This window comes from Passer domesticus, chromosome 3, assembly GCF_036417665.1.
Source record: "Passer domesticus isolate bPasDom1 chromosome 3, bPasDom1.hap1, whole genome shotgun sequence".
Classification (NCBI taxonomy): domain Eukaryota; kingdom Metazoa; phylum Chordata; class Aves; order Passeriformes; family Passeridae; genus Passer; species Passer domesticus.
Genome location: NC_087476.1, coordinates 34,450,717 through 34,473,662, shown reverse-complemented (window position 1 = coordinate 34,473,662; position 22,946 = coordinate 34,450,717). Strand labels below are relative to the sequence as shown.

Sequence of the window (22,946 nt, the reverse complement as noted above, 5' to 3'; positions counted from 1 at the left end):
AGATCAATGGGAGAGAATAACACCATGAAACACTGTGTGGGGGCCAGCCAGGTGGGGGGAGGCAGAACAAGGTGGAGGAGCCATATGTGCCTATGCAAGAACAGAAAAGATCAAGAGGCTGCTCAGGCCCTGGAATAAAGACAAGATGAGGCTGGAAACTCCAAGTGTTTTGTGAAGAGTGGTAAAAATAAAAAGCAGCTTGGAAGACATCCAGGCCGAAGCTGGAAATAATAATTGCAGACTAGGATAAATTCACTTGAAGGTTCAAGTGAATTTCATGATCCAGAGAAGAAATGCAGAAAAATGTGAAATATGTGTTCCAAGATCATGTTTTTTTTCCCAAGAATTGTTTTTTCTTGGGAAGAGAGGCAGAACTCAAATTATGTGAGAACAGGACTCAAAAAAAAATCATCATGGAGGATATAAAGAAAACAGTAAAGAGGCCAGATGAAGAATAAAGCATGTGATTTCAGCAAGGAGAAGGGAAGGGTGGGCTGTTTCCAGGTACTTGTGGTAAAGACGCCATTATGGGTTCTTTGAAATAATTTAACCTGCATGTAGGTTTAAGCAGTACCAGAATGTACCCAGCTTCAATTTAAATGGGGCACTGTGCAGTAGGGTAGCAGTGCACTGTGAGATGGCAGCATGCAAACTGGGTAATGAGGAGAAAATTGATCAGGAACCAGTGAAAGAAGGCTCTGAATGAGAATATTGGCAGAAAAGAAGAGGGAAATCTTGTAGCTCAAAAAGATGTGTAGAATATATCTGTAACTACAAGGAAAGGGAAAAGAGACAGCAGAAAAGCTAAGGGCTGGGGAAATCACTGTGGAAAAGAGGGCACGAAAACCTGCAGTGGGAAAGGCTGAGCAATGGAAAATTTGCTAGCAGTCTGTGAGAAGACAAGGGAAGATGAGGACACGCAGAGCAGCAGCAGCCAGATTTAAGACAAAGTTGTAATGGAAGTCGTGGCAAAGGCAGGTACCTACATGGCCTAAAATGCCCTGCTCGCATTGCAGACTTTCTGATGTGTATCTGGTCTCTCCTGCAAAAACAGAAAACCAAGCAATAATTTGTAGCTGGGTGACAAATAGAAAAAAGCTTACACTTCATAAAACTAAAAGCATCCTTCTTGTCCTTTTCCCCTCAGTCAAGTACTTCAGTGGCTGCTTTTTGAAAAAGTTACAGCTAGAGTTATGTGCAAGAGATTAACTATGGTCCTTCTTTTTCTTTGCTCTTCAGCTGTGCTTGTGGCTGTCAGACAAATCTAAACTCCAAAGCTGTTCTCCTCCATGGGAGGGTGCATTGCTCTCTCATGGATCGCATGCATTAAAACCTTTCATGCCATGAGAGGCACAGGCAAGTGGTGGATGATGGGCTTCTGTGGGGAGCGTGAGGGACTCCTGGCCTTTGTCGTGCCAGCCTCAGGCATGGCATAGTGTCTCCCTCTGGGAGGAGTTTCAGCTTCTTCTGTTCAGGCAGCAGTCATGCAAAAGATAGTAAATGGGATGGTATGGCATGAAGTAACAGTGCTCCCCTGCTGCAGTGCCCATTACTACACTCCCTGTGTCCCCACAGATGCAGTATTCCCAGAGTTTTTGTATAAACAATTTTAGAGGGGCAAATTCTAGTGATCAGCTCAGCCTGGATTGTCCTCTTCTGGTGAGGATCACTGATGCTGCAGCCATGGCCCAGCCAGAGGCTCAGTCCGAGCTGTGCTGCAGAAACTGCTGCTTGCCTGCATCAGGGTTTGGCTGTCTCTGGGGCCAGGTCACGTCTCTGTCTTCAGTGGGAGCTGGTAGGGACTGCAAGCTAATGATGTTTAATGGCTGTCCCTGAGCAAAAAATTTACAAGTCTCATTGAGACTAGGTACAATTCAACCCAGGGGATTGAACAGGTTCCAGTGGCATTAAAGCCGTGCCTACGTCTTCATTCTTTTAATAGCCTTGAGGTACAGGGGGTACCCATGCTCATCCGAATTGCAATGCTTGGGAGATAGAGCCCTCACATCTCAAGAAATGTTTGCTAAGCATGTCAGTTGTACATTGGAAATAAAATAATATAAGCCTGTTCACAGCTGCGTCAGCTGCTATTTCTTTTTCTAGATAAGAGCCACCCTGTGCTCCTTTTTTCTCTCTGTCTCTTGCTGGCTATCAGATGTCCTGGGATTCTCTCCTGCTCATCCTACATTCTCTCTCCTGTGGAGTAAAGAAGCATGGAGTCTAAAGGCTTTAACAGAATTGTATGGCTGGCTGTCTTCAGATCATGGCTAGTTTGCAAGCTGCTGTTTATTTTTAACTATAAAATGATAGTTTTTCTTACATTTAATAAAATAGTTGCTTAGGATACAGCAGCAGTTATGGAATTTATATTTTTATTTTATACTTTTTGTTAATATAGATAATATTCATTTGTACAGTCAATATTTATTTTTAAAAGTCTCAAATGCCATGCAAAGTGGTTGGGTGAAAAAAGCAGTATTTTGCGGAAAGGATTCAGCCTTTAGTCCTGTTTATCTGATCAGGATGACTGAGATATTACTGAAACTGTGGTTTTGAAACAGATGAGATTGAGAACTAAGTGGTTAAAAGAACAAGATAATTATATTTTATTCAAGTTCTTAGCACTGTGTTTATTAATGCCACTGTAACTTGAAAAATGTTACAGAATTTGCACACCTTTATTATAGTTTTATTATAGTTTTTAATATATGCTTTATTTTTCATATGAGAGTATCTCCTCCTTTCTCCAATTTTAATACTGCCATCCTTAATAATTCTTTTTTTAGTATTTGCTTTAAAGAAAAAAGAAAACAATAGCAAAAAAGCCTGTCATAACACATACTTTCCTTCAAACATTTATTTTCCCATCCTCCCTGTGGTTTCCCTGGCCTGTGATGTGTTTGGCCCGGCAGAGCCCACTCTGATGGATGGGGGCACAAACCCTGAGGAGCTGTGAATGGTCATCAACCCTATGGTGGTGGCTCTCTGCAGCATAGGGTGAACTTAAGATGCAAAAATTTCCAGGGCTTTTGTTGATGCTGCCTGACATTAACAGGGATTGACACATACACCTTCCCTGAGAGCTCTCCTGCTCTGGAGTCAATTGGTTTTGGTTTCATCATGGAAAAAAGATGACAGACTGCAGTATCCTGTAAAGAGAGCTGCATTGGGGATGGGAAGGCTCTGCTTGCTCCTGCCTGCCTGTCACTGCCTGCATGGAATCTCTTCAGTCTCTGCACTCCACTTGCCCTCTCACCTCTGTCCTGCATGTTTGGGCTGTGGCACAGCTGCACTGGGTTAGAGTTGGTGTCACTGCCAGCTCCAGGAGCAGTGTCAGGACTGCTGAGCCACCCTCAGGGCCTCGTACCAACACCATGGGCCTTACTTATGAGTGTGAGCAAGACACAAATCGTGCATCTGTCTGCAAGCATCCACGCCAGGGAATGTGGTTTGTTCCCTTTTGATGTCTGTTTATTTCCCTGTTCTCTTTCCCTGGCCTTGTTTGTTACTTCCCTCAGTTCTCTCCAAAAATCTAAATCTGCACACGCCCCTCCGTGATGTTCAAAGACGTTTTTGGCCCTGCTAAATGCCTGACTGCCTTCTCTATGTATCTCAGAAGAAGCCCTCAGGTGATGAGATCTAGTGTTGTGGTGAAACATCATCACTCCTGAGAAGTGCTGTGTGGAAACACTGGGATCCCACAGCAGGTCTGTCAGCAGGCAGTGTTTTCACATCCCTGCTGTGAAAATCATCAAATGATTGCTGAGCAATCATCTCTCCACACCCCAGACTTCTTGTGGGTGGGAAGACCAGATGAATGATGTGATCAGGTCCCTGGTTTGGACTTTTAGGGATGAGAACTGAATCTGAAATTCAGGATCTAAATTTAAAATTTAAATTAAATCTTAATCCATTCTGTAAGACTTAATGTATGAAAATGTCTGAGTAATTAGAATTATCTTGGGGCCACAATATAGAGAACAACTTACAGATAACTTTCTACAACAGTAGAAAGACTTTAGGCTAATGCTGGATTTGTTAAAGTTAAAAAGCTGGAACAAGTAGAAAGTCAGCTGACTGTAAAATAAGAAATCATTATGGCCTCACGTGGGCAAAGGTCCTAAAGTCAGCTTATTCACCAGCAGCAAATGAATATATGAATTTAACTTACATAGAATAAGATAATCTTGTTTGAATGCTATCTGGTTACCTTATATAAATTAATATTATTTTTATTAATGGAAAATTTTCTCTCAGATATATTCAGTGAATATTGAACCTACCAGACACAAATGCCTTGAGATCTTCTTTGAAGAAGATTCTCTGCTTTTAGATAAGCTGGGTCAGATTTCTTTCCTAACATCCTATCCAACTTACAAGTTTTGATAAAGAAAAAAGGAGAAGCAGCCAGAGTACCACATGGATTTGTCCCTTTTCTGTAGCCTATAGCAGTGCCATTTCTATACTGCAAAGAGTTGACTCACTGAAACCTTTCCTGTGACATCCATGAATGGAGGAAACTTTCTCCTGCCCACATCAGAGTAGTGAGGTGTAGGATTCCTGAACAACAGAAGAGATTTCAGTCAAATGCCATCTCCTGAATGGCTGAAGGTTAGCAGCTGCTCAAAACGTTGTACAGCCAAAACTACAGTATGAAGGAATGACTTTGAAGATTGAGAGCCACATACTGGCTGCTCTTCAGCAAACTGACAAGATCCACATAGGAAAACTATGAGAAAAGTAAAGAAGACATATTTTTATGTAACTCAAACGTCTCATTTTCACAGCCATGGGGCAACCCAGAAGAGGGCTGCACAAGGATGTACTTGTTGGCACTACCATGGAGCTGCAAGTGCATCTATAGCCTCTAAAACAGGAGCTTTTATCCCAGCCTTAGTGTGGAAACCAGATAGGTGAGAGCTGCAAAGTGGCTTTCTGCCTCCTCTCTGCTTGTGTGCCCTGGTTCTGGCATGATGAGAATTGTGTGTGGACATTGGTGCAAACCTGAATGGCACAAGCTGGGTGACTCTGCCAGTCCTGCTAACAGACTAACGAGGCATGGCAGTGCTTCTTTTGTGCATGGGGCCAGGACACAATCCATTCTAGTTATCCCTTCTTCATGAGGTTTTTTGGCTGTGGGAAGCCCTTGGGTAAGGAACCAAACAGTCCAAAATCCCTCTCTGTAAAAATGATGAAATGCAATTTGAATTCTAGAAACTTGGCCCGGAGTAACTTTTCATTAAACAGCCACAATGACTGTAATTATGGTTAGATAAAATTAATAAATAATATAAATGCTCTGTAGGATGTACAAAATTATTAATGGCTAAAGCATAAAGTGGAACTAAAGTCAGATGCTTTATTTGAGGATACAGTAGAAGACTAATAAATCCTGCAGGCAGATTAGTTGAAAAAAGCCAATAAAAATTATTTAACTAACCAGCTATCCCACTTGCTATTTGGTTTGACAGATTCAATTTATTTTCTCCTTTTAAACTCATTTTTTCTCTCTTTATTGCAACAGTTTCTTGGGTTTTGGAAACAACTGAGATAGAGTGTAAAGCTCTGCATGTATTTCTCACAGGGTCTATTAGAGGCTGGGGAGAGTGAGCCCAGACTTTAAGGCTAGATATGATATATTGAACAGCTGAACAGTTTATGTGTGATCTAGAGGCAGAGAAGTTGAAGTGACACAGGGCACAAGCCCAGATCCATGTTCTCAAAACATCATATTTCAATGTTCTTACATTTGTCTTTCCATTCACACAATAAGAATATTGAATGAGAAGGAGGGATTAAATAAATGTTTGTGAATATAATCTGAGAGTGCCAAACACTAAATTATTTTAACCCTCTAAGAAGCTATGGCATGGATGACAGGAGAAACTATTTACAGACTGTTGACCAATTTCAACACTGTCACAGAATGATCACTCCTCGTGGTTAAAGAAAGGCTATTTTCTGAATGTGAAATGCCATTTAAATATGAATTAGTTACTTTCACAAGGTCCCCACTGCTTCACAAATAACCAGCGTGTCTCCTTTTAGAGAAATTCACCTCCTTCACAGCTGACATTTCACTTCTACCTTCTCACCTTGGGAGGGAACAAATTTGCTGGCAAAACCCAAAGTTAACCCACAGTGCTTTTAGCCTAAGGGATGGAAGGAGTTAGGGTTGCAGGTGAGTAGGAATAACTGCCTGTCCTAGAAAAGCCATGCATGCTTTTAAATCCAAGGAGCCTTGGAGAGCAGTGTTGTGGAGCTGAAAAACACTGCCACTAGCCCTGAGGTCAGCAGCTGCAGCGTTAGGCTGGGGTTTGGCTGGTCTGCCAACCTCAGAAAATGGCACCCAACATCCACTCCTGGAGTGGAAAAATGCCCAAGCCCTCCACAATTGCAAATCTTCCCATAAATAAAGCCATCAGCATCAGAATGCCAGATGGGAAATAAGTGTTCCTGACAGAGTGGGTGAGACAGACCACTAAAATCATGATGATCCCTCTAAAATTAGTAACCAAGGATCTCTCTTTATCACCTTCCAATGGCTTTTAGAAGATGCATGGTTATGCACTTTGATAAAAAATTAAGGTGAGAAAAAATTACAGTTTATTCCATCTAAATTGACTGTTCATTAAGATGTCTGGTAAATGTAATTTCTGTGAGGCATGAAAGAACATGCATCAGATTTCTCTTTTTGCTGGCCAAGGAGCAGCCTGCATACCAAGGTGATCTTCTTTGATGCATTTCAGAGGGGCTGATGGGGGTAGATAGAGAGATTGTCCTGGAACACCACCACTGCTCTGTGTGGAAAAGGCTAAGATGTGTGACTCTGCAAAATGTGTCCCCACAAAAGGCAAGAGAGGCTTCAGGGGGCTTTATAATTGCTTTGGTGTGCTCACTTTAATATTTCTATGTGTGATTTGTGTAAGGAAGAAAGTGGTAAAGATAATATGGTAGGGAAAATGTGGGAACAGGGTCATAGCTACCTCAAGTTCTTCCATGTGTAAAATCAAAGATTATGATAATTGTATTGCAAAAGAGGTGAAATTGAGATTAATTAGTACAAGGTAAGTTATTAATATGAAAGAAGAGTTTAAATTAATAGCAGATATGTTTCTAGAAGAGACTGTGTGGATGAAAAGAACAGTGTCATACCATGCTGCATACATCCTACAGTAGTAGAAAGAGGGGGTCATTCTTCTGATTCATAGAACAAATGTAATGTATTATTTGCCTGTTAAAAATAAACAAAGACAACCTCTGGAGATTATATCTTCACGGTTACCAATAACATTCAAGCAGGCTGGTGACTGAAAGGACAGACCTTGCTCATTGCAGAGGTATTTCTGGAGTCCATTGATGGAGGTTTGATGGGGAAAGGAGCACACACCGGAACATTAAACAAATCTCTGTGGTTCCAGAAGACACAAAATTGTATTTACTTAGCACCAGGGGGGCCTCAGTCGCTGCTCTCTAATGGTGTTTGCACCTTAGGTAATATTAGCAAAACACTTCTCCAAGCATACGTCTGCCTGCTGCACCTCAGCCAGTGGTGGCCATACCTCTTTCATATGAGTATCAGATGTCTGCTCCATTTTAATGTTAAAATTGCAAGTGGACGAACCTCAGGTTTCAGACTGTGCCTTCTTAAATGTGACTGCATGTTGACAGCTTAGGCAGTGTCAATGCTCATTGGTGTTTCATGCTCACACTTTCACCTCTCTGCCACAATCCTGGTGTCCTGCTTTTATCACCTCTTACCATACAGTCCAGGAGTTCTCCAGACAGCTGTGTTACTCCTGCTGGTGGCTGCTTATCATGCAATAACCCTATGATTTGATGAACAATCAGTCAAAAAGGCAGGACAGAAACCCAGTTCTGTGCGGGATATATGACAGGTGAGAATTACACTACAACAATGAAATACACTGCTGTTGGCTCCATGTGCACTCTAAATTGTGGGGCAGTCCTGTCTTAGCAGGAGATTACACTCTTCACAACTACACTGTCTTGGGAGAGGGGAAAGTCCTATGGCATTTGATATTATACTGTACTCTGCCTTTAAAAATAAGAGAGTTAAAAATGTACACCACATATAAATTCAAATATTTTAATGCCTCTCCCACCTAGTCCTGCACATAGGTGCTAAAACAGAACTAGATCACATCAGGATATGATGCTCAATTCCTCACCCCAAAAGTCCCTGGAAAATTTAGCTCCCTACATATATGCGGAAGGACATCCTGGCTGCTATCACACACAGCTTGGGGGTACAAGAGACACAATAAGGTTTTGTTTCTGTTAGAAATGTCTTTACAAGTAAATCTATAGTAGGTCTATGCAATGTGGCAAATACCACTGTGTGAAACCATGGATCAAATTTTTAGTAGCTGTCTGGGTAATGGTGAGCTTTTGGAATAGAAAAACACTCCTGGTGTGCAGCCACTTGTGGTCTGTAATTTTATTGTGATCTTGCTCTAGCCTAAAGCACAGATATTAAAGAATAATGAACATGAAGTACTGTTTATTTTACCAGAGCCACTGACATAGTGAAGACCTTGAGACTGTTAATGATGTAAAATTAGATACTAGAGAAATTAGATGGAACCAATTAAATATAGCGTAGGTGAGATGAAGCTCAAGGATTTTGGATCCAAGCCAGTGACCAGCTGGACTCTTCCCCACCACGTCATCTCTGATGACTGCGGCAGTGTAATACTGGCTATCCACGTAAATTGGGCTAAAAAAGGGCCAAGCTCTATGGCAAGTGAAGCTATGCAGATGAGCAAGGATGAAGTCCAGGTTGTTGAAGAGAATAGATTAGAAAGAGATTCTAGAACAGCAGGTTTTGGAAAGCCTATGCTGGAAAGAAGCATCTGGGGTGCCAGGTGTGGCTAGGTCATGAAGAGGCCAGAGACACAGATACCAGAAGGAAAAATCCATGCCAAGAAGCCCCAGCATGTATTGCTGTACAGAGAAACAGTGAATTATTTACTGAAGGAAGAAACTCAAACAATGAAGCTGAAATAGCTATTCTCAGCAATCTGGTATTAACAGTATTATACAACAGACTGGGAAGGAAAGGTAATCCAGTTTTAGAGAGGTGGCCTTGGTCTGCTCTTGTTGCAGCAAACTTTGTGACCATTTGGGCTTTCATACCGTCAGAAGGAGTTCTGAACAAATTCAAGCTTATAAAAGCATCCCTGCTAATTGCACAGCCTTTCTCTAATGACAGCTACTTTTGATCTACTAATTAACCTGACCTTACTCTATCTAATATGACACTGCTATTACAGAATCATAGAATTGTTAGTAGTGGAAAACTCCTCTATGTTTATCAAGTCCAACTGTCAACCCAGCATCACTACTATGTTCACCATTAAGCCATGTCCTCCAGTGCTATATCCACACATTTTTTTAATGCTTCCAGGCACAGTGACTCTATCACTACCTGGGCAGTCTGTTCCATGAAAAGTTTTTTCCTCATATCCAGTCTAAACCTACTCTGGTGAAATTTGAGACCACTTTCTGAGGTTCTGTCACCTGGGGGACAGTACCACATGCTGTTGATTCTGTAAGAAATTTTTGTAATACCTTTTCTCAGAGAAATACAGGTGCAAAATATCTCTATGGTTGCTGCTATTACATTTTTAATCCTAGCAAAGTTTTCACTCTGTCTTGTGTCAGCTGCTATGAGCTGTCACCATGAGAGTAGCTTAGACATGGGTCACCGTGAGAGCTCTCTGAGTAGGGACACTCTCTGTGAACACTGACATGCGTTTTGGCTGAGAGCACTGCCCTGGCAGAGCTGTGCCTTTTCTGCCACCCAGGCAAGGCAGTGGAGGGGTCCTCTGGCTGTGCATGGCATTGTGTCCTGGCTGCTATGTGGGCTTTTCTACAATATTCAATGAAGAATGGAAATGTTCCCAATGCCAGTTTTCCCAGCCAGGCTCTGAATGGTCTCCGAGGTTATGTGCTCTCTAAGTAGTCAGTGTCAGTCCTTGGAAGCATGGACAAAGAAATTTGCACCAGCCCCACTGGACAGTGTTCAGCATCCCCTATTGGGAAACAACTTCAGGTGAGCTCAGATGATGTTCCATAGCTTTTGTCCTTGCATTTTGCCTCCATCCTTGAGGACAGAGAAAAGGACTAGAGAGAGAGAGAGGTAGCAGAAAGGAAAATTAGGCAAAAGAAATTTTGTTTTGACTCTGTTGACTGACTTTGCTGCACTTTGCAAGAGGAAAAATGCATTTTGCTACACATTTTGGATTTGCGATTGGAGAATATTTTCAATGTTTCTTTTCAATAAGAGGAAAAGAGGAATGTATTTCTCCGCACATTTTCAATCTGCTAATTTCCTGTCCTGAAAAATCATAAAATGAGAGAGGTGGCCTGAAGATTTATAGGCTTAAGTCAGGCAAAATCAACTTGGGCTTTGGTGAGGACTTCTGCATGAGGTGAAAGAGTTTCTTCAGAATTATCTTCCTGTTAAATGCAGAATCATTTGAAAAACAAACAAAAAAAATCTGACTCAATATTGGTCTGTCAAAAGAAAAAACCTCCTGCATCATTAATTGAAGATTTATTTACATGCAGTTGCTTTTCTGACAATGAGGGAACCAGATGGAGATATGAAAAATCTCAAACAGAGCTACTTTCAAAGTTACAGATGATCTGTGGATCAGCTTCTTTGATAATACTTTCTTTGAATATCATACTTTCTTTGCTCATACCTCTGACTGGATGCTGCTTTAAAAAAAATGGAAGAAAAAAAGAAGAAGAAGAAAAAAATCCAGTCAGCAAACGGTAATAGAAGTAATTACAGGGTTACTGTTGTCACTCAGCTCTTCAGTGGGTCAAGCTGGAAGAATTTGTTTCCCTAATGTTGTATTTAAACCTATGAAAAACTCAAGAATAGCAATTTAGGATACAGTCACTTGAACAATGAGATTTAAAAGGTCAGTATTCCTAAGAGCTGAAATCAGCAAATGCTATAGAAACCTTAATGCTTCATCATCCAACACATTAAAAAAATTTGATAATAATGGAGGCTTCATCGCTTACTACATTTCATTAGTCAAAACACTAATTTTTCTTGTGTCCTGAAGAATAATTACTTTAGCACTGTTTCCATTTCTCATGATAACAGTAGAGAGCCAAATAACCTAGCTAGCTGCTGCTGCTGAACTATCCCAGAGCCAGTGGACTATAATAGCCCAGGTGGAGCTCATTGAAGGGAATTGCTAATTGAGCTGCCAGGTAACTGCTAATTGAACTTCAGTTTTGCTGCCTCAGCTTTTTGCTTGCAGGAGTGTGAATGTAAAAGTTTCATTTTCAACCTAGATTGCTCAGGTAATGAATAGCATGTGAATGAATAGAAGTGATATTAAAATACCTCATACTTTCATTTACATGCATTGTGAGTATCTCCTTCCCTAAAGATATTCAAAGCCATTTGGACAGAATCATGAGTAGTATGCTCTAGGGGATCCTGCTTGAGCAGGGAGGTTGGACTAGGTGACCTCCAGTGATCCCTTCTAACCTTAACCATTCTGTGATTCTTGAAAATGGGATTTCTTTCAGCATTCATGTGGGGGGTTTTTGTTGTTTTTTTGTGTGTTGTTTTTTGTGTGTGTGTGTAATATTTTTTTGTCTTAAAGATACTGGTAGACTTTTCATGCTTTTCCAACAATCATAATTTTTAGAGCAGAAGTATAAAAAGTTTACATCATATTTGGCTACTTTTCACTTCCCAGTGCCTTTGTCCAGATACCTATTTTAAGCCAGGACAATAGGGAGCAGGTTTTAGGATGAATCTGGAGCAAGATGAATACATGTCTTAGGCATCACACTGCATCACCTTACTTACTTTGCTACTGGTCCTCATAGCAAAAGATGAGCAGTTACTTAAAAACTGCAGTTCAGGGAATTCAAGAGGAATGAAAAACCCCCCAGATTTAGCTGATTTCCTATTGTTGGAAAATGAACATAGGAACCATGTTGCTTTGAAGAGTCTGTCCACATGAAAGGTAATTTAACTGGCTTTTGGAGAAGTTAACAGTAGGGTGAGTAAACATGAGAACATTTTGTATGTGAGATCTCAGTGTATAATTCATGATGGGTTTTGATGCTGAATAGTTGTCAAGTGCAGTGGGAAAATATACCTATGATAGAAATGGCATGCTGAGAAATAAGGAGCTATTCTGGTCAGCAGTATGATTTGAAGACACTTCCTCCACTCCAGGTGGGAAGTTTTTGTGAGAGAAGAAATAAATCCTAATCAACCATTTGCTGAAATAAATGGTGTCAGTCTCTAAAACAAAGAGTCTATTATGGAAATATGGTGTTAAACCATCTTTGAAAATTGTTTCACCAGTCTTTAGAATTCTTTGATTAAATCCTTCTTTTCTTTTTATTTTCCTTTTTCTTTCAGTTTTTCTCCCACAGAAACCTTATGCAATCATCAGGAATGCAAAGGACTAATTACTCTGAGAAAGGAATATTTTCCTTAGGTCTGGGATCACATTGTGGTCATCAACATCATTAGTTTGTACTAATTAGTTTGCCAGTGGATGCAACTGGCATCCTTTCTCGGTATTCTCTCTCCAAATCCCTGAAACAGGTCCTCTTCTCCACTGTTGTTTCATTCCTGGGGAATTGTTTTGTGCTGAGGTTCATTCTGGCAAGTAATAAAATCTCCTTCTAATCCTGAACCCAAACTTCTGCCCAGGGTGGCCAAGGGATCTTCACCCCTGAAAGCCAAACCCTCTTGCAAAACCCACTCATATATTGTTGAAAAGTGTCACAGAACTATCCCAAAATCAGTCCCTTGTGACATGTGTTTGAAAAATACTTCTCTATGTATCCTAAAAAGTTTTCTGTATGCTATGCAACATAAAATGCAGACACCCCTTTAAAAACACTGTGCTTCAAATGTGAATATTTTTCACGTTACATTTTGTATCTTTAAGTCATCTGGGAAATTTCTATGCTTTCTAAAACAAACAACACTGTCTCTACAAAATAACAGGATCTAGATTTTAATTTTTTTCTTTCAGAATTACCATGGCCACTTGTTTTTGGGGGTTTTTTTATTAACCTCAGTGGGAAATTGGTCTGAAAATATATTTTCTTCTTTCACGAAAGCAGCAGTAACAAGGGAAAAAGCAGAACTCATTCTCATAACTGAAAGCCTGGCTGTTTCACTTCCAGTAATATTTCTTTTGCAGAAAAGCTTATGCATAAAAATATCTTTTCCCAAGGTTAGCATTCCGACAGTAATTTGAGCAGATAGGTGCTGTTTGCAATTAGCGCCGCATTCCACACTGACTGCTGTGCCAGTGGATTCTTGTGACACCAGCTACATCAGTTATGGATCTCTTTCCATGTATAGACAATCGAGGGCATGTATAATGTTGAGAGAAAAGTGCCTCCTGAGGACTTCGGAATGTTACTGTTGAACTACAGGTGTAAAGTGATGAAATAGCTAAAATCCTCACAGGACATCACCCTGACACATTAGGCAAACAGGAAAGGAGGCTGCTTGTGATGCAGGCAGACAAGAAAGAAAGGGGGGAGGAAGAAAAAACATTCATTTGGAAATTTCCAGCTTCAACCTTAGCTGTGTTTATGTTTTAAATATACCCTCAGTCATGCTACCAAGGAAAATGTTCATGGCTGAGTGTGCTGCAGTAACAAACAGTTGATCCTTTCAGGATCTTAAGAGGAATAGTTGATACTGAAAAAAAATTTGAATATTGTAATTAAAAGCAGTTCCTTTTGTCTTTTGCCATTCATGAGTATTCAACCTTTCCTCTAAGGGACCAGTTCAGTCAAAGGTGTGGATAACTTGTGCACTGTATTGCAGAAGCTTCCAATAGAAAGGACTTGAGGTTTCTTTCATCATTTTCTCATCAGACACACACAATGAATTCAATCTGCAGCTTTGCATTAAACAAAGGTGGAACAAGGTGCTTTCTTTCCCCTATATTCCCAGTCTTTCAAAGGACAGTGTCAGAATGGAGAGGGCACTGCCAGAAACCCAGTAATTTCTGCCTGGCTGTTCCTCTTGCTCGGATATGATCCTCTGGGTGCTTTTGTGAGGGGCAGCCTCCATTCCCTCTTCCTTGCTCCTCCTGCCTCCATTGTTGTCTGGGCTTCCCACTACTGCCAGCTGAAGTACCCACAAGGGTGGGACAAGCCAGGTCCAAAAGTGCTACTGATAGCACAGCTTAAGGGAAGTGAAGCAAGTACTGTAACCACCGCACTTGCTCATAACCCTTTTGGCACAAAGGTGTTTTATCATTCCATCTCAGTGGAAATAGGAGAGAATTGCCTGAGCCACCACAAAGTTATCAGCAGGGAGCCAGCATTTCCCCATGACAACTGCTTGTCTCCTGTGTTTCTATTAGGGAGGTAGTTCTGGTGATACTCAACCTGAAAATTGATCTGCTTTAATAAAATGGAAACCATGAGGTGAGGAGGGGAGAATGGAGGCAAGGAACTTTTCCACATCTCCTTGCAATGGTGGGAGGAGAGACTTGAGCTTGTGGTGACTAAGTGGTTGCTTTAGGAGAAAAGTTTTGCATGCTAGAGATAAACTCTGTTTTGTGTCCAGTCTCTTTTATGTGCTTGCATACATTTGAAAGGATTTTTATGCTTGCACGCAGCTGCCTTCGTACAGCTGTGTTAAAGCACATGCCACTGAGCCCAGAAGCTGTGCTTTACATCCCCTTGTCTGTGGTTCAGCCTAAAGCTGTCATACTGTGTCATGTTCTCTTTTTGCTGTAAGGACATCCACCTCTTCCCTTTTCAGAAGCTCTGCCTAATTTTAGTGAGAAAATTGCCCCTGTCAGTGGCAGACTTGCTGCACAGCCTTCCCGGATTACCCAGTCTGTAACAACTTAATTAGCTCAGCCAGATAGAAGATCGCCTTTACTGAGGTGCCTTGGGTAAGTTGGGCAAGTACAGCAGGAGAGGTGCTTGCTCTGAAATTTGAAATAACTTTAGGCTTTATTAGAGAGCACTGCATTGGGGAGAATTTTATGTGAATATATTTGATCAGCAGGATGGTAGTAGAACAGCATATGGTCCCACTGAGAAAGGGACCTCTCTGTTTTCAGTAAATAAATAATAGGAAATACCTCCTCTCCAAAGAGCTCCAAAGAGGATGTCTGAATACTGCAGATCAGCTTTAAAGGCAATAAAGAATGAAAGGGTTTTACTTAAGGCCTGTGGGAGCTCCAGGAAGTGCTCACTGCTTTTTTGACTCTCTGACCATCACTATCTGAGCATCTTCTGTGCCAGTAAGTAGGACACAGAGAATGGCAGTGATGAGGCTTTCAGTGCAATGACTGGCATTGCTCTCCAAGTTGCAGGTGGGTTTTACCTGGATCAGCTTCTGGGTAATGCTGACTGTGAAGTCTAACACAATGAACAAAGAACTGTGAACTAGTGAACTTTTTTGTGCATAGGCATTTCATAGAAGCATATGTATGACCATGGACATGTGTATGTATGCATAGTGTTCAAAAACCAGGTGAACAACCCTCTTTGGAGAACGTAGGCGTGCCATCATGAACCACCTTGTTCTACCACATCAAGGAAAGAGCCAGCACATCTAACTGCTCTCTGCAAAGAGCCCCTACAGCTCTCTGCAGAATAACCATTTGGACCATTTTGCAAGTGATCACTCATAATTACTTGAATTTTTTTTCCCTTTGAGAAAAAGTTCCAAAAGGTTATGAGTGTTGAAAACAATGGAGAATTGGCAACTTAATTAGGATCTACTTTGGAACAATTATTTTTTTAATAGTAAAATTTTACAACAGTAGAAAATGTGATCCCTGTTTGATTTCTTGAAAAATGAGGATTTAAAAACTGTTTTTCAAATACAGAAGGAGTAGTGCATTTTTACCACCATCTGTTGAACACATGTTTTGGGAACCAGACATTTCTTTTTCCATCCACAAATACCTGAAGGTTTTTACCATATTCAATTAATTATTTACATATTAAAAAGTAGAAGGAAAGATGAATCTGCTGGGACTTACCACTATCTTTCAAAAGCAGAAGTTAAAACCACAAAAGTTGCCAATCTGTGAAACCCCAGTTTCATACATACCTTATTTGGTGGAAAATAAAGGAGGAATGAGAATATTTACTGCAGAAATCCAAGAACTGAGTGAAGTGTGAAAAAACTGAGTCCATCACATGAAATCTCCAGGAGTAAAATTTAAGCTTGGATGACTGGAGCCTTGCAGGATTTTGCACCTGCAGATCATGCAGATAGATCCACACATCTCACTAAAGGACTGAACCAGTGTTGAGATGGGAAATCTAGATGGAGCATTCCCTCTTCATAGAAAGAATATTGTGTTCAAAACAGATTCTTAGGTACTGTAGAGAAATATGTGGAAACTATATTGCATAAGAAAATAGTCAAGGCCCAGAAGGTCATCCAAGAATGGAGTAGGAGAAAGGGCTCTACTGAAGAGAGAAATTAAATTAAAGTACAGTGTTGGGCTTGGATTTCTGAATCTCTTTGAACAAGGAGGAATAAACAAAGAGAAGTTTCATGGAAGGACAGAATAACAAGGGGCAATCAGAGTCCCTTTAACATGGGAAAGAAAAAGTGTGTCCAGCAGGACTTGGGGAGTGATCATTCCCCTTCACTTGGCACTGGTGAGGCCGCACTATGGATCCTGTGTCCAGTTCTGGGCCCCTCACTACAAGAAGGACATTGAGGTGCTGGAGCCAGTCCAGAGAAGGACAACAAAGCTGCTGAAAGGTCTGGAGCACAAGTTCCATGAGGAATGGGTGATGGGATCTGGGGTTGTTTAGCCTGGAGAAAAGGAGACCCAGGAGAGGCCCTACTGCTCCCTAGAGCTTCCTGAAAGGAGGCTGGAGCCAGGGGGGGGTCGGTTGTTTTCACCCAGTCACATAATGGCACTGCATTTAATGGTGCTGGCAACCCACATGCCAAGTAAGATTATAGCTACCTGTTCTGTAAGAGGACAGGATTAACTATCCTGAAAGTGCCTCAAGAGCCAGAGAAAGAGCCTGTAGAGCTGGAAAGACTAACACTAATAAAAAGGAATATTAACAATGAGAGAAAAGTAGGTGACTTTTTTCCTACTCCAGAAACCACACAGTGCTCAGGTGAAAATTGTTCTTCGCAGTTAAATGGCTTTTAGCTTTTGTTTTACATGTCCTTTGTGTCTATTTTTGCTACAGAGAACATTGCTCAAACAATACAGCAAATGAAGGGCATGCCTTTGGATCCTCTGGGAATGACTGAAGTTCCTGAACACGCGTGTCTAGCATTACTTGAGATGCCCTTGCTTTTCTGTCTGACTTCCAGTGGCTGATCCAGAAGGGCAATTTCTTTCCCAGAGGTCCAGTGTCAGCCCTGACAGCCCTGTAAGGAGGGCTCAGGTACCCTAATGAAATGTCATTAGAGGGGCATGTTTTGGCATACTAGTCACTCCTTACCAGCATCTCTGTTTCAGAGTTATTACTGGCATACTTCACTCTGTGTTAGCAGGAATTATGACACCTTCTTTCTGTTCTGCAGAATGAACAACTCTCAGCACCAGGAAGCAACCACTGTCTGCTCGTGCCTGCTGCTGGTCTCTGGTGGCAGTGCCAGACTGCCAGTGGATGTCAGAGAAGGGTACCCACCCTCCAGGTCTGCATGATGAGGGGATGTTTTTCTTATGCTGTTTCATTTTCCATGCAATACTGTTACCCAAGTTTTATTAAATTATTTGACCTATATTGTGTAATTCTCTCAGCTTCATAGTCTCCCCCAAAAATCCCGAAGCCATTGAAGCCCTCCCCAGTTTCACAATCCCTCAGAGAGGACATACAGGGCACTGCAGAAAGGTGGTCATGAGGAATACCTCCAAACTTTTTCTTCTTCCCACAAGAAAGCCTAGGGGATGCCAATGGATTTGGACGGGCATTTTAAATCATGTTTCTTTCACAAATTTTAAAGTGTTGGCAGAGAAGAAGCCACATAAGCAGGTGTGAGGACCCCAGCTCCCAGCACAGACGGCGCTGGAAGGCAGAGGAGGGTGGAAGGCATCGATGCTGTGCTGGCTGCAGCACCTGCAAGGAGCAACCAGGGGCTTTAAGGGGCCTGTTTCCTTTTTAGGAAAATTATTAATGACCATGAGATGAAAAAGTGATTCAATACCAATAACTTGCTGTGCAGCAGCTGTTGTTTGGAGATGGACTCAACTAAAAAGAGCAACACAAACTGTACAGTGCATTTACCTCGCTTGATCCAATGCCTGAGCCAAAATGCAGGGCTTTGGTTTTTCTTTTGCTATTGCTGTTTCCAACTGTTATTTTACATTGTTTCCATCAATGACATAGTCCTTTCATTTGAGAACTATTGTTTTCACTTGAATGTAACTAAACCAATCCAGAAAATGGGACTGAACCCCCAGAGCAACAGCACACATGACTTCAGAGGTGAAACTATTTAAGCCAGCTGGAAATACTACTCACAAACCTCTTTTTATATAAGGGTGATCAGAAAATGTAAATTGCATTGGTTGTCCTGCATATTGCTGCCTGATTTCCCTCTTCAGTGCCTGGCTAAGAAATTCACTTTGGATTGTAGGAGACAGGAAGTCTCACTGTATCAGGGAAATACCTGTAAAAAAGTAAAAATAGGGTGGGAAGCAGGACCTGGACTCTCCTGAAAGTCCACAGTGTGCCAGAGAAACCTGTCTTGGAAAAACGAAAAGGAGTCTGCACTGTGATTTCTGAACACTGGTTTGAAGATGTTTTCTGGACCTCAAATCAGAAAATGTCTCTAAATAAAAAAAAATAGGAGATAGTCTATAAAACTTTTTATTGGAGTTCATGGCTGGTGGCTAAAGAGTAGCTGTGGTCACCACTTGCCTAAAGATTGAGAACTGGTGCTGGGACAGTTTCTAAACTTTATGAGCATGAGCTGAGTGCTTTTCATTTTCTGATTTGCTGACACTTCCACAAAAAAAAATCTTTAAATTCACACTGCTTTTCTTCTTCTTATGGTTACAGCCTGACATGTTCAATTCTCCCATTTAAGAGTTACATTATTGAAGTGTCTTACATAACTCCCGCTGTCACTGTAGAGGGAAGATTTTTATTAGGGATATTGGTTTTGATTTGTTCCTTCTGTTTGGTTATGGAGCTCAAAATAACCTTAATGCATGAAAACTCACAAATGGAACAAAGGAAGGGAGGGAGTAGCTGTATCCTAGGCCAAATTTTTCTCCTTCCACTGGTAGCTGAGAGTCCCTGTGGAATTTGATAGCTTTACATAAGTTTATTAATTTTGCACACAAAAGCCTGTTTATGGCTTCCTTATTTAAAAAAAGTTTCAAAGTTTTTCTTTATAAAAGTTATTGTCTTAAAAGTTCTATATGCTAGCAAGGGTCTGTATTTTCTCTAGAACAACTTTTAATTCTTTTAATTAGCCACCTGATATAATTGAGTAAACAGTTTTTCAGGGTTTTTTGTAAGATAAAAGAACAACTGTCAGGGGGAAAAAAAAGTTTTAAACACAGGAAAAAGAATAATATCCTTTCTCTAACCTCCTCCACACAATATTCATATTTTACATTATGGAATAATCATGGGAGAGAGCTGGAAGATCTCCTTGAATAGTCCTCCCACCATATGGGAGCTGGTGGAAGCAAATCTACAGAGGAGATTTTAATGTTTTTTCTTCTTTGTTTCACAGATACCTTTAAAGCACTCACAGCTGCTGTGTAATAAACTTTACTTTTTTTGTGGCTTTAAGAGTAAAAAGTCAAGTGCTAAAAGTATCACCCTGTCCTTGACACCTGACTTCTTGCAGCCAGGTTCCCAGTTTGTGCTCCATGCTCGGGAGCACGTCCCAGTTTCTGCTGACGAGCTCGATCCTCCTCTCTGCCATTTCTGGGTGATCTCATTACAGGTGTAATTGTACTCAGAACCTTTTTCCTTCCTACCTCCTCCACTGCAGATGTCAGCCACCTTCCCTATGTGCAAGGTCTTGCTTATTGACAAATCACTGTCAAACGCTACTTTTATGATGGATTTCAAGATCTCATCACATTCCCATGTAAGTACAAGTCGTTTGGACCCTGCTTTGCTCTTTGGTCTAATAGTTTGAAAGCAGAAATAGAAGTAAGCTTCAGTTCTACCGCTGCCTCTGCTCCCCTCCTGCCCTTTTGGATCCCTGAATCACCCTTGTAAAACTTGAAATAGGTCTGCAGTCCCATGTGGCAGGAAAAGTTGACACTGTTGCTGCCGCTTGCAGTAACCAGAAAAACAAAACAAGTGGGTCATTGGCCTCTGTGGACTTTTAGCTCACCTGTCTGAGGGCATCACAAAATGAGTTCATAGCCAGGAGAGGCACTGCCCTCACTCAGGTCCTGCTGTTTGTCTGTTGTAACAAGGAACTTTCTATACCAGCCTGGGTTTTTTTAAAACACATAGAAAGCTCCTGATGGCACTGGATTTGATGCAAAGGTTTCTAGTAATTCTTATTTCTGTGTGCTGGGACCATCAAAGTGAATGATGGCAGGAATGAACAGCCCTGGGAATAAGGCACAGTAGCTACTGAGGACCCATTTGAGGGCTTTGTTGCAGCAGAGATTAAAACACAGTGGTAAGGGAAATCTGTGTATAAACCTTGCCTGCTCAGCTGCTGGGGGGAGCAAAATCCTTTGATTCCCAAGCTGGTAATGGGGTGGCTAGGGAGAATGAGCTCTTTGAGCAGCTGTGCCATGTCAAACAGCTCCTTTGCTGCTGTGGGCTGCTCTGGCTGTATCACAGCATTGGAACAAGCAGGGCTTTAGTGCCTGGAGCCTGGCTGCTGGTTTGCAGCAGAAGAAAGCAGGAGTCCCAGGAGCCATGGCTCTGCCTGCTCCTCCTGTGATGGAATGGTTGCTGTCAACACAGCACAAACATTTTCTGCACCTGTGGCTGATGCACCACCATCACTGTTGAGGGGGTGTCTGTAGGAGAGAGCAAGGACCTGCTTTGCTGGCCACCCTCATCACCTTTCTGCTCCTGCCCACGACATGCAAACCACTTGTAAAGCAGCCTGGCTGTCCATATGGTTCCTTCAGCCATAGACAGTCAGCATGTGAAGTTTCCTCCAGAGCTAACAGCAGACATGCCAACTAATTCCAACACTCTGTAGCTCAGTTTTATCACTCATAACTACTGTGTTTAAACTACTATGTGTTAAGAGTAGGCTGATTTTGGTTATATTATGAAAAGATGCATTTAATTAATTAAATTTGTAGTTAACTTGGTTTACAAGAACTTAACTCAGAAATTGGTTTAATTCAAATACGCAACAAGATGTGTATTAAAATAATTTAAGAGTGAGATGCCCAGCCTTAGCACCACATAATGCTGCAGAGCACTGTCACAAGGGAGGATTGGCACACCTGCAGGAAGGCAAAGCTGGGGGGGTTGTTTCCCTGTACACAAGGAAGAGGCAACTTGCCCAGAGCACCTGCTCTGTATCTGCTATTCATCTTAACATGAGAAAAAAAAATGTTGCTGCTCTAAAAGCCTTTCTCAGAAGTGTTTGCCTGGAGTGAGCCATAAAAAACAGTTAGTGAACTACCCACCACAGCTAAGGTACTGAAAGAACTGAGGAATGCTGTTACTTTTTTGTAAATGTCTTTAATTTTGGCAAAATGTCTCCTTTTTATTTTTATTTTTTGTAGCCTTTTGTAGTTCTCCTGTGTCCTTACATGAATATACTGTTTTATCTTTACATCCTGCCTAGGAATAAAGCTACCCCCAGGGGAGCTGATGTGCAGTGTGGCTCTGTGCAAAGGCCAGGCAGTCCTGTAGGGCTCAGCATGGCACTCCTCAGAGTTCTGCTCCAGGGCATGCACAGGTTACCAGGGTGTACCACTAGGGTACACTGCCCAATTTACTAACTGCTCAAATGGGGAGACTGAGTGGAAGAAGCCTCTTCCAGGGGTTGATACTAGTGGAGAAAGAGAACACCAGCTCTCATCCCCCCATGTGGTGAATACTCCAGGCTCACAGGAAGCTCTCTTCTCTCATGGAGCCCCAATTACCCAGCCTGGCCATTTGGTCCTTGTCCTGGCTGTCAGTGAAGCTGCTGAAGACTCAGGTGGGAGACAGTACTGTCAAACAAGAGATGGAGGCAGGAGACATGCTGAGCAGACTCTGCTGATGAGAGGACCTGTTATTGGTATGTCCCTGCTGTACCTATTTCTAGTCTTTAGAGAGTGATGGGAGATTCAAGAAACTCCTGCTTATTCAGGTTCCACTCTGGAAACTAGAGCAGATATTTGAGTATGACTTCTTCTCTGACATTTGCTAAAGACCCATTTCATGTGATATGATGCCATACAAGATATCCAGAAGAGAGGCCACCACGACTTTAATGTAACACTTTTAACCACTCAGCCACCAGTCAGCCTGGTCTGGGACCACCTGCAGTTCCTCTTGGCTGAAATTCAATACAGAAATCACTTAAGTGATGCATCTTGCACCTCTGAGTCTGCTCGGTTGTGAGCAAACAGCAGGGGGCAGAGGGCTTAAAGAGCCCAGAGAGAGAAATGAGCAGAAGGGTTTGTTTGGGTTAGGCTGCCTGTGGCTGTCCCAGGGTCTGGTCCTTGCTCTATGGGAACACGATCGATCCTTGCTACCCTGGAGAGTGTGTAGAAGCACATTCACACATCAGTCCCCTCAAGCCCCAAATGACAGCTAGTTACTGGCTTTGCAAGAGCTCTTCAGCATGGATACAAGTTCCTGAGCAGCTTCCCTTCCCTTCCCTTCCCTTCCCTTCCCTTCCCTTCCCTTCCCTTCCCTTCCCTTCCCTTCCCTTCCCTTCCCTTCCCTTCCCTTCCCTTCCCTTCCCTTCCCTTCCCTTCCCTTCCCTTCCCTTCCCTTCCCTTCCCTTCCCT

General features: G+C 41.9%; 1 long non-coding RNA gene across 1 annotated transcript; it reads left to right on the top strand.

The window, feature by feature from the left end:
- Positions 1 to 11,253: 11,253 nt before the first annotated feature.
- On the top strand, positions 11,254 to 17,625 carry LOC135298007 (uncharacterized). Its single transcript, XR_010359966.1, has 3 exons — positions 11,254 to 11,352; positions 17,236 to 17,436; positions 17,576 to 17,625. It is a non-coding gene; the product is annotated as an uncharacterized LOC135298007 (long non-coding RNA).
- Positions 17,626 to 22,946: the final 5,321 nt, after the last annotated feature.